Source organism: Cricetulus griseus (genome assembly GCF_003668045.3).
Source record: "Cricetulus griseus strain 17A/GY chromosome 1 unlocalized genomic scaffold, alternate assembly CriGri-PICRH-1.0 chr1_0, whole genome shotgun sequence".
In the NCBI taxonomy this organism is placed as follows: Eukaryota; Metazoa; Chordata; class Mammalia; order Rodentia; family Cricetidae; genus Cricetulus; species Cricetulus griseus.
The window spans coordinates 150,350,948-150,363,730 of NW_023276806.1; positions in this window are offsets into that span (position 1 = coordinate 150,350,948).

A 12,783-nucleotide genomic window follows, 5' to 3' on the forward strand; every position below is an offset into this window, starting at 1 on the left:
GTTTTAGTCTAAATACCATTAATGGACAGAAGCCAAAACACTAATTAGTAGAAATGCAGAACTGAACAAACAATTGGAGAAATGGCTTGAGAGTTCATTTACTTATGAAGTTAATACACTTACATTATGACCCAGATATCAACCCAAACAGGTATACACATATACAAAAATAATGCAACTTAAAATTAGACACTCTAAGTACCCTGTAGTTAATAAATATATAAACAGATGTTGGTACATGTGCTAAGTGGAAACTACTTGGAAACAGAGTGCACAAAATGACTAGGTACCATTCTCATTGAAAGACTTAAGACCATAAAATATAGGTAAGTCCATATGTATGGCATTGTTGAAAAGACAAAGACCATAGAGAGAAAGCATTTGTTGACTAGAAAGTAGGAGTTTCTTGATTATGATGATGTGGGTATACAATGTATCTGCCAAAACTATGCTAGCAAACCATTTTTAATTCATAAATGATGCTTTAGTAAGCTTGATTTAAAATAGAAAAATGTTGAAATGGGAAAAATAGAGTTGAAATGAGGTGAGACTACCTGGCACCACAAATATAACGGCTCTTCTAAAGGTAGACATCTCGCTGGGCGATGGTGGTGCATGCCTTTACTCCCAGCACTCAGTTGGCAAAGGCAGGCAGATCTCTGTGAGTTCGAGGTCAGCCTGGTCTCCAGAGCCAGTGCCAGGACAGGCTCCAAAGCTACACAAAGAAACCCTGTCTCGAAAAAAAAAAGTAGACATCTCCCCGATGTTCCTAACGGACAACCCTTGGAAGGTTAAAATGCTCGTTTGCTCTTAGGTTTTTGCATAATTGTTCATCAAATTTGACCACAGTTAGACACTTTTCTGCTCTCAAATGCCCTTCTATAGAAACAAATAGAGAAACCTGAGTACCACTGAATCTGGGCTCTATCCTAGCATAGTGAAATATAAAATATGCTACAGTCTAATTCTGCTACAGATCCTATTTGTCCAGATTCCTTTTCTGTAATATTCCATGTTACTTAAGGAAGTTGTAGCCTGTGTTTCTTGTAACCAGTATAATCCAACCAAAATAGGGAGTATTTATACATATTTCCCATGCGTTTAGCGCTTGATAAAGGACAAATATTTTAACGTTAAAGAGAATACTCCATTTAAAAAGACATTTCAAGCATTTATAAATTATATTAAAAATGATACTAATAAACTCTAAACTGAGTGGTCAAAACAGTTGGGATTGCGTGAGTATATGCAAGATAGCTAGGAAGGACTGGAGAGATGGCTCAATGGTTAAGACCTAAGGACTGGGGTTGGATTCCCAGTAACTTCCACCCCAGAGGCTCACAATCATCTGTCACTCTAGTTCCAGGAGACTGAGTGCCCACTTCTGGCCTCCAAGTATACCAAGATGCACATGTTACATATAGTTCCCTGCAGGCAGAACACCCATACACCGTCTTTTTAAAGATCACTCTCTGTAAAGTGCCTGCCTGCCTTGCAAGCATGAGGACTCAAGTGCAGTCCCTAGAGCTCACTTTATTTAAGCCAAATATGGTTTTGTGTGCTTATAATCACAGTGCTAGGAAAGCAGAGATGAAGGACTCCTGGGGCTCACTGGTGTTCCAGGCCAAGCACCTGAGAAATGACACCCAACCAAGGTTGTCATCTGACCTGCACATGCACTTACACAAACATGCAGCTATGAATGTAATCTGGAAAGAGAATTTGGATAAGAAGGGACTTAAAATTTTTAAAGCAGACCTCAAGATGCAGCACCGACTGTTCTCAAACTTTCCCTCTTATTGCTGCCACCCCCACTTTGACATTAGCATAAGTATCAAAGTGGTGCTGGATACTGCTAAATCCTCACAGAGAAACCATTACTATTACCTACATATAATATAAAAAGAAGACTGACAGCCTCTGCTTAACATTGGAGCAAACAACTCAAAACAGAACTCACCCAGCATTAACTTTATCAATGGTGTCTTAGGTTTTCTATCAACTCAAAACAGTCAGAATTCACCCCGCATTATCTTTATCAATGATGTCTTAGGGTTTCATTGCTGTGAAGAGACACCATGACCACAACAACTCTTACAAAGGAAAACATTTAATCAGGACTGGCTTGTAGTTTCAGAGGTTCAGTCCATTATTGTCATGTCGGGACATAGTGACATGCAGGTGGACACGGTGCTGGAGAAGCTGAGATTTCTACATCTTGATCTGCAGGCAACAGGAAGTGAACTGTGTCATTGGGCATGACTTGAGCATAGGAGAACTCAAAGTCCACCCCACAGCGACACACTTCGTCCAAGACCATACCTACTTCAACAAAGCCACATCTCCTAATAGTGCCACTCTCTGAGGGGGCCATTTTCTTTCAAACCACCACATTCAACCCCTGGCCCCAAAAGGCTTATAGCCATATCATAATGCAAAGATTGCATTAAGTCCAACTTCAAAAGTCCCCATAGTCTGTAACAGTCTCAAACTTAATTAAAAGTCTAAAGTTCAAAGTCTCTTCTGAGATTCATGCAACCTCTGAATTGTAATCCCCTCTAAAATCAAAATTAAAAAGCATATCATATACTTCCAACATGTACTGGCACAGAAGAAAATACATTACCATTGCAAAATGTATGAAGGGAGCACAGTGAGGAAATACTAGACCGAATCAAGACTGAAAACCAGCTGGACAAACCCCCAACTGCAACTCTATGTTTGATACCAAACACTCTTCAGATCTCCAACTTCTTTCAACTTTGTTGGCTGTAACACACTTCATTCTCTTGGGCTGGTTGCACTCTGTTAGCAGCTTTCCTCTTCTCTGAAGCTATCTCATGACTCTTGCATCTCTAACATTTTTTTGGTATCCAAGGCAATCCAGGCTTCAACTTCACAGTTTCACACAAGGGCCTCTCTAGGCCTCCATTCAAGGGTAACCCTGACATATGTCTGGCCTCAGCTGCTTTCATTAGTCACTCCTTGACTGTAAAGTCAGAACCACATGGCCAAACCTGGCCCCCTTGTTTAATTACACCTTCACCAGACTTCTGTCTTCCATGGTTTCCTTCACTGCCTAAGCTTGGCTATCCTGGAACTTTCTCTGTAGACCAGGCTGGGCTTGAACTCAGAGACCTTTGAATTATATCTTCACCAGCTTTCTGTTTTTGATGGTTTTCTTCACTGCCTAAGCTTTTTTTTTTTTTTTTTTTTTTTGAGCTTGCTCTGAAGACCAGGCTGGCCTCAAACTCAGAGATCTACAAGCCTCTGCTGGGATTAGAGGCATACACTACCACACCTGACTCTAAGCTTTTCTTTAATTCCTTTTCACAAGTTGGAAACTTCATTGGGTAGGATCTTGCCCTGAGGTCACCACTCCTTTCATTTATTTTCTTAATCTGTTTATCTCCTTGAATACAGGATTTATCTCCATTCCACTTTCTGGTGCCCCCTTTCTCCACAATTTGTACATTTTGAATTTTTACTTATTCAGCTTGCTCTTTTTCATTATAAATCTTCATTAGAGTTAACATTAATAACCACACAACAGAGTCATTACTAAACTGTTTTGAGATTTCTTCTGCTAATGGAATTAATTTAAAACTCTTCACTTTAGCTTCAGGCAGACTTTTTGGACAAGGGCAAAAAGCAGCCAGGTTCTTCACCAAAATACCACAAGAACAGTCTCTAGGCAACATACTAAAATTCTTCTCCTCTGAAACCTCTTGAACCAGGCCCCACAGTTCATCAAATCATACTCAGCACCACTGTCTTCCATGTTCCTACTAGAATGGCCCATTAAGCAGCACTGAAAGCATCCCACTGCTTTTCCAATCCACAATCCCAAGATCCATATTCCTTCAAACCAAAGCAAGGTCAGGCTTAGCACAACAATACCCCATTCCCGGTACCAACTTCTGTCTTAGTTTGGGTTTCTATTGCTGTAAAGAGACACCATGACCATGGCAACCCTTACAAAGGAAAACATTTAATTTGGGTAGCTTACAGTTCCAGAGGTTTAGGACATTATCATCCTGGCTGGACCTGGCAGCACGCAGTCAGTCATGGTTCTGGGAAAGAATCCAAGAGTTCTACATCTTTTTTTTGTGAATAAAATGTTTATTCATTTATTTCCTCCATTTTTATTTGAATTAGAAACAAGACTGTTTTACATGACAAATGCAGTTCCCTCTCCCTCCCCTCCTCCCCACCCACCCCAACTAACACCCTACCTATCCCATATACTTTCTGCTCCCCAGGGAGGGTGAGGCCTTCTATAGGGGGTCTTCAGAGTGTGCCATATCCTTTGGGATAGGGCCTAGGCCCACCCCATGTGTCTAGGCTCAGGGAGTATCCCTCTATGTGGAATGGGCTCCCAAAGTCCATTCCTATGCTAGGGATAAATACTGATCCACTACAAGAGGTCCCATAGATTTCTGAGGTCTTCTCACTGACACCCACATTCATGGGGTCTGGATCAGTCCCATGCTGGTTTCCCAGCTATCAGTCTGGGGACCAAGAGCTCCCCGATGTTCAGGTCAGCTGTTTGTGTGGGTTTTACCAGCCTGGTCTTGACCCCTTTGCACATCACTCCTCCTTCTCTGCAACTATATTCCAGGTCAGTTCAGTGTTTAGCTGTGGGTGTCTGCTTCTATTTCCACCTGCTGCTGGATGAAGGCTATAGGATGGCATGTAAGTTAGTCATCAACCTCATTATCAGGGGAGGGCATTTAAGGTAGACTCTCCTCTGTTGCTTAGATTGTTAGCTGGTGTCATCTTTGTAGGTCTCCAGACTTCTACATCTTGATCTACAGGCAAGAGGAAGTGAACTGTATCCCTAGGCATAGCTTAAACATAAGAGACTCCAAAACCCACCCCCACAGTGACACACTTCCTCCACCAAAGCCATAACTACTCCAAAAATGCCACACCTCCTAATATCGATACTCCCTATGGGGGCCATTTTCTTTCAAACCACCATAGGGAGGAAAGGGTTTATTCAGCTTACATTTTCATATCACTGTTCTTCACCAAAGTACAGGAACTCATGAAGAACAAGAACTTGGAGGCAGAGGCCATTGGGGAATGCTGCTTACTGGCTTGCTCCCCAGGGCTTGCTCAGCCTACTTTCTTATAGAACCAGGACCATTGATCAATAGCTAAGAAACTGACCTGTAGCTTGATCTTACATAGGCATTTTTCTCAATTAAGGCTCTCTTACAACTCTACTCTGTGTCAAGTTGACATAAAACCAGCCAGTACAAATGGTAAAGACCTAAACGGGAATTGGTGGAAACCAGCAAGGTGGGAGCTTTATTTAAAAAACAAAAAAAGTATTTTAAAATCAGCCCTCAGATTTCCGTTGTCATGTGCAGTGGCTGGTGTACACAGCACCATGGATAGTCATCTTGAGAAGACTTACTGTTGTAATTTTTTTTCATGTGATCCCATTCCATGAAAACTTCCAAGTGAACTTCAAGTAAGAGATCTTTTTGGTTTGGCCTCTACTTGTGAGCAATTGCCCATCATCTCCTTTAGGCATTAAAGTCATCCAAAGGGCATGGTCATTCTTTTCCAGGTAAAGGCTAAGTATGCCTAGCATCTTGCATCAAGGCTATCCAGTAGAGATGGATTTCCTCTAACTTGAAACACTAATATCAAGAAATCTGCAGAAGCAAATGAGTCCAAAGATGAAAAGAATTCTTCTTTTAGGGTGCTTTTGAAGTCTGTCCTTCATATTCACATTAAATGGGAAGGACATAGCAACCAATTCTTTTATGTGTGAAGACACCAACATTAGTATCTCCAAGCTGAAATTTCTATCAGTGACTACTTGACCTACTTTCCTTCCTTGCCTTCAGGGCACATCCTTATATGAGTCTAATCATTTCTTTTCCAAGAGAACAATTAGTTTTTCAGCACCACTGTGCTGTTTTAGTTAATAGCCCAGAATACACCAGTTACACAGCCACTGCTTCATAGAAGGGTGGACTATAGAATGATTAGGTCAGCACTTTTACACTCAGAAAATATTTTAGCTTCAACTCCTTTGGTCTCCTCTCAAGGTTTCTGGGGCCTTGAGAGAATGAACTTGGATTTTATGGTAACATGATTAGGCAATATGGCATGGAAACAAGGTCAGATTGCTGTAACCAGACTTTGGTTTTGAGTCAGGATTCTGCTGCTTTGGTCAAGTTAGATGTTGTTCTTTTGACTTTGTTTTTAATGGGTGTATATGTGTGAGAGTGTGTATTGTGAAAGTGTATTGTGGGAACGTGTGTGTGTGTGTGTGTGTGTGTGTGTGTGTGTGTGTGTGTGTGTGTGTGTAGGTGTGTCATCCTCAGTAGTGCTACTCACCTCTTTTAAGACAGGGTCTCTCATTGGCCTGGGGCTCACCAATTAGGTTAGACTGGCTTACCAGTGAACCCAAGAATCTACCTATCTCTTCTTCCTCAATTCTGGGATTGCAAGTACACACCAACAAGCTTAGCATGTTCACATGGGTTCTAGGAACCAAATTCATGCTGTCATGTTTGTGAGATAAGCATTTCACAGGCTGATTTAGCTCCCTTGCCATGGTCAAGATTCTTAACTCATCAGAACTTCTTTTCTCTCATTTCAGAAATGTAAGCTAATAGTCCTCATCTCCTAAGATTGTGGTGATGATTAAATAATGTAATTGTGTTAGTCAGCTTTCTATTTCTGTAACAAATACTGGAGATGATCCACTCATAAAGAGAAACAATTATTTTGACTCATGGTTTTAGAGATTCAGGTCAATGATTGGTTCACCCTGTTGCTTCAAGCTGGAGAGCACATCATAGCAGAAGCATGTGGTAGAGAAAAACTATCAGCTCATGGCTGTGAAGTGAATGTAAGGAAGAGGAAGGGAATGGAGTCCCACAGCTCCCTTCAAGGGCAGACCTCAATGACTTAAGACCTCCCATTTGGCCTTCATTCTGAAGGTTCTTCCAACTACCAGTGGTGCCTGAAGAACAAGTGTTGTAATTTAAGAAAAGCAGAGCAAGAGAGAAAGATGTCGTGTGACAGAATTAAAGCAGAGGATTTTATTATTATTATTATTATTATTATTATTATTATTATTATTATTATTATTAGTGAAAGGGATCATAAAAGGGGGAAAAGGAGGAGGGGAGACCGACCTCTGGAGACAGGAGCAGTGAGAGAGGAGAAAGGAAAGAGGAAAAGAGAGAGGAAAGAGGGAGAGAGTGGGGAATACACAGAGAGAAGGAGAAAAAGAAAGAGAGAGAGAAGGATGGGAGGTGGGCAGGGCCCTTTTAAAAGGGAACATAGTGAATATGCACAGTTGGTGCTTAGTGGTTGCAGCTGAGGGCGGATCCTGTCAGAACTCCAAGGACAGGCCAGTACAGATGCCTGAACACTAACAAGCCTTCTCCTTATGATCCTTTGCGGGAGCACTTAGGATCCAAACTGTAGGAATAATGTGACAGGAAGGGCAATTAGAGCTCAGTGGCAGAATGTTTGGCCACAGAGAAAATAATCAAAATACCGCAGCCATGTTGTAATAGACAGTTGGAGGTACTATATATTCTACCTTTAGGTCTAAGGGCTAGGCATAGATGGGAACTGTTCATGGATGGGAAAGTCCCATGCCTTTGATCAAATTGTTGATCAATGGAGCAAAATGTAAATTTGACACCCAATACTACTTTCCGTAACTTTACTTGATATTTCCTTTCCCAATGATGGCAGGGAGGACAGTCTAATTTTGCCAGTTATTAACTCGTCTTTCTACGGTAAAGAGGCCTTTTAAGGTCAATTTGACCTTTTTAAGGATAAACTCTTTATCCTTTACAGATGTCTTCACTTTTCCTTCCCAAGCTTTCTGCTTTTTATGACTGAGTTCATTACAATGTGGACAGGGTGGCCACTGTTTGAATGGATTCTTGAGGACCCCCCTCAGATCTCACTGGTCTTCTGGACTTCCACTGACTCTCATGTTGGTGCCTTTACATCATGACTTCTGAACTTTGTAGTGCCCCAGAGCTCAGGTTAGTCACCTTAATCAAAAGTAATCAGTAAATTCCATCTCACCCTAGTATTATAGCTTTAAATATTCATGCTCTGGCTACTCCTAAACTTACATCCATAGTCCAGGTATTTGACCTGAACAACAGATTTGTCTACTTCAAGTTTCCACAGAGGTGCATTTCAAACTTGACATGTAAAGTAAATTCCTTTTATTTATTTATTTATTTATTTATTTATTTATTTATTAGTTTAAAGTAAATTCTTGACCTTACCCCTCAGGTTTCATCTTTCAGAAGCCTTTTACAACCCAACTGAGGCAACTACATCCTTGTAACTGCTCAATTGGAAACCCTGGAGTGATTCTATGTTCTTCCTTTTGCCCATACCCTTTATCAACTCTTTGAGGAAATCCAATTACATCCACCTTCACACATATTTTGCAAACCCGATCAACTCTCCCCACTTTGGCTTGCTACTATTGTGGCTTAGGCTTCTACTATTTCCATTTGGATTATATTAACAGCCTCATAAACAACCTCAGTGTTCTCTGTTCCTTATAGTGTGTTTTCAACAAGGATTTGGTGTGAACCTTTCAGATTACAACAACTCGTCTGCTAAACATCTTCCTGTGCCTTCCATCTTGTTCAGAGTGACGGTCATACTCCTATGAGATTTTGAGACCTCGCACTCCTTCCATCTTATCTGCCCTTGGCATGCCTTCTGCTCTGTCCCTCCCTAGGGACTGCACTCCAGCCATTTTGGCCTGTGCTAGCCTTCAGACTTACCGAGCACTCTTCTTACCCAGGGCCTTCATACTTGATTGTTCAAAATCATGGCGAGATCACACATATGAAAATGTTTACTACAAAACAACAACAACAAAGAACAAACAATAAGCCAAGTGCTATAGTGCGTGCCCATGGCTCTCAGGAGACGGAAGCAGGAAGTTCACAAGTCTGAGGCCACCTGGACTACATATGGCAAGAGCAGAAAGAAAGAAAGAAAGAAAGAAAGAAAGAAAGAAAGAAAGAAAGAAAGGAAGGAAGGAAGGAAGGAAGGAAGGAAGGAAGGAAGGAAGGAAGGAAGGAAGAAAGAACAAACCTTGATGAGGATGCATGGCTAGTGGGAATGCAAACAATCATTTTGGACAGGTGCTTGAAAAGTGCTGTTGGCCTGTTCAATTACCTGACCTTAAATAAGATTTCTTATTATCAACAATAAAAACAACAAAACTGAAGTATTGATTGCTAAAAATCTGACATGTGACAGAAACCTAATCTTATATTCTCTCTGGGACAGTGATTCTGTGTTTGATAATTCAGTATTCACGGCAACCTTATGAATGACAGAAATAAAGATAATTAACTGTATATACATACAAAGAAATATTACTCATGTGGACTAACTACATCATATACAAATTTCAAAAACTGTATGCTACTCATGTAGGAGAAATGAGATGTCAAAACTCAGGGGAACATTCCAGCTCATAGTATGTAGAATTATATAATTTCATTATTGATCTGTGGTGATATATTATTTATTAAAGCTTGCCTGAGGATTCAGGAAGAACAGCCAGCCTCAAGCTATAGAAATCAGGCTGTGGTGATACACACCTTTAGTCCAAGCAGCCCGAAGGTAGGAGGTGGTGGTACACACCTTGAATCCTAGGACTCAGGATTAAGAGGTAGATGGATCTCTGTGCCACCCAGTTCTACACTAGATTGATCCAGTTCTAAATAGAAACAGCTCACACAAAGATGATCTCAGCACTTGGTATCATACACCTTTCATCCCAGCACTAGAGAGGTATAAAAGATAGGAGCAGGGTCTTCAGTAGTCCAGCCACATTGAGGATACTAAGGCATATATTCTCCAGCCACACTGAGAAGAGGCAGCAGTCTAAGGCTTGGTGAGAGCTCTTGGAGACAGGATCAACCCTTTCAGCTTGAGGTAAAGATAAGATCTAGTGATCAGCTGTTTTGCTTTTCTGGTCTTCAGCTTGAAGCTTGAACCCCAATATCTGTCTCTGGGTCTTTTATTTATCGTGCTTCACTGATCAAAAATACTAGAATAAAAAAAATTATGAATTCATACCAGTAACCCACAAGTGACTACAAAATGATATTGGATTTTGAGCTCACTTTATCTGAAATCAAAACCCCAGTTGTTATGTCTCATCTACGTTTAATAAACAGAAGCACTTTTTCAACATGTGTTCATAGTCATCTTGAGCTGATCCAAACATCTTTCTCATGATTCTCTGTCCAGCTTGCCCTGGTGTCCTGCTTTTCACAATTATCGGGCTTGCTCTGCTTCTCTCCTCTTCACTTCCTCAGTTGCCTCTCTGGATCCATTTAGCATAATGATTAGTTACATGCTTGAACATTCTTCAGTAATATAAATGAGTGGTTTCCTACATTCGAAAGAACGCAGGTGCTAAGTACTGCATATTGTATTTTTTCATTTATATGAAATGTCCAGAAAAGGCAAATCTCGATTGACAGAAAGCAGACCCACAGTTATCTGGGACTGGGGGTTGAGACTAGGGAGTTACTGTAAATGGGCATGAAGACCTTGTCAGGGTGATGAAAATGTTCTAATAGTAGATTGTGGCAAAATGGTTGCACACTATTTAAATTTACTAAAGTCCATTGTGTTGTACATGAAAAACAAACAGGAATTATATAAATTTTGTTCATCAAAGCTATTGATTTAAAAAGAGAGGAAATATTTGGATAGCCACACAAAAATCCCTGAGCCACTTCCAAGAGGAAAAAAATAGAGTTTTCCATTAGTTTCTCTTCTCATTCCATGATTTTCTGCAGTGTGGCTTTATCACTCTATTAATAAGAAGTAGGGCCTAAAGCCATGCAATATGACTCAAACCTGTAACCCCAGCACTCAGGATCCCAAATTCAAGGCTAGCCTGGGCTATAAAAGCAGTGGAAGCCAGGTGGTGGCAGAAACCTTTAATCCCAGCAAACAGGAGGCAGAGGCAGGTGGATCTCTGTGAGATCAAGGCCAGCCTCGTCTACATAGCCAATTCCAGGATAGCCAGAGCTACATAGAGAAAACCTATTTCAAAAAAAAACAAAAAGAGGTTAGGAAGGGAGGGAGGGAGGGAAGAAGGGAGGGAGGGAGGAAGGAAGGAAGGAAGGAAGGAAGGAAGGAAGGAAGGAAGGACAGACATGGAGGGACTGGGCAATGAATGGGATGGGGGGTGCATGATGTGAAATTCAAAAAAATCAATAAAAAATGAAATAAAAAATCTTAGTCACTTTTTTGTTTTTTGTTTTTTGTTTTTTTCTTTTTGTTCCTTAGTCACTTCTTAATGAAACATTTGTCTTTGTTTACAAATACAGCTTGTGACAAAGCCTAACATCTCAGTTTACTTTCTTTCTCTTTGTACAAGCATGTATGGTTCAGTCACATCTTAATCATATTAATTTAAAAGACTTAGACAAGCCGGGCATTGGTGGTGCACACCCTAATCCCAGCACTTGGGAGGCAGAGACAGGCGGATCTCTGTGAGTTCGAGACCAGCCTGGTTTACAGATCAAGTTCCAGGACAGGCTCCAAGGCTACATAGAGAAACCCTGTCTCGGAGATAAAAAAAAAAAAAAAAAAAAAAAAAAAAAAAAAAAAAGCCATAGACAAAGACATCAAAGTCATTAAAATGTTAATTAAAGCCCATAACTTCTACAGGATAGTGATTCAAAATAAATAATAAATTTAAAAAACTTTATAAACATGCACTAGAAGTCACATTTCTTATAAGAAATGCGTTTACCTGAAGTACATCACTGAAGTGATGCAAGTGCATTTTTTTTCTCTCAGGATGGCATCTCCTCTCCATAAGCGCCAGAACCGAAGAGCAGGGATTGGTAAGTAAACTAGCTCTGTTAGATTCCACCATTATAGGCAGCACAACTTGTCTGAATATAGGACAGTCACACTTTACATATGTATTGCCCTAGATTTTTATGTTACTCTTAGTTTCCAAAAATAGCAGGCTTTAAGAACTCAGTGGCCCAGGTATCTAAAAATAAGGCACTATGGGTGAAATTCAAAAAGAACAGTTTACTAATCAAATCTCAAGAATTTAAATGACCACTGTCTAATGGGTTTAACACATAACAATACTTAGTGTGTTCAAGTGTTTATTTCAAAATGCAATCTAAAAAAATGTTTATTAAACAACTGTCTATATAAGGCCCATCTATTTTTCCAAAGATATATTCATGGAAATAGTAATTATAAAAAAAAAACTTATAGCCAGGCAGTGGTGGTGCACACCTTTAATCTCAACACTGAGGAGGCAGAGGCAGGAAGATCTCTATGAATTCAAGACCAGCCTGGCCTACAGAGCTATTTCAGGACAGTCAGGGCTACACAGAGAAACCCTATCTCAAAAAATTAAAAAAGTTGGGCTGGAGAGATGGCTAAGAGGTTAAGAGCACTGTCTGCTCTTCCAGGGGTCCTGAGTTCAATTCCCAGCAACCACATGGTGGCTCACAACCATCCATTATGAGCTCTGGTGCCCTCTTCTGGTGTGCAGATATACATGGAAGCAGAATGTTGTATACATAATAAATAAACAAAATCTTTTTTAAAAAGTTAAACAACAACAACAAAATTCTTGAGGTCAGGCATGATAGCACATGCCTTTAATCCTAGAATTCAGAAAACAGTGGTAGGTAGTGCTCTGTCAGTTCAGGAGAGCCTGGTCTGCCCAGAGAGTTCCAAGCCCAGCTAGTGTTGCAT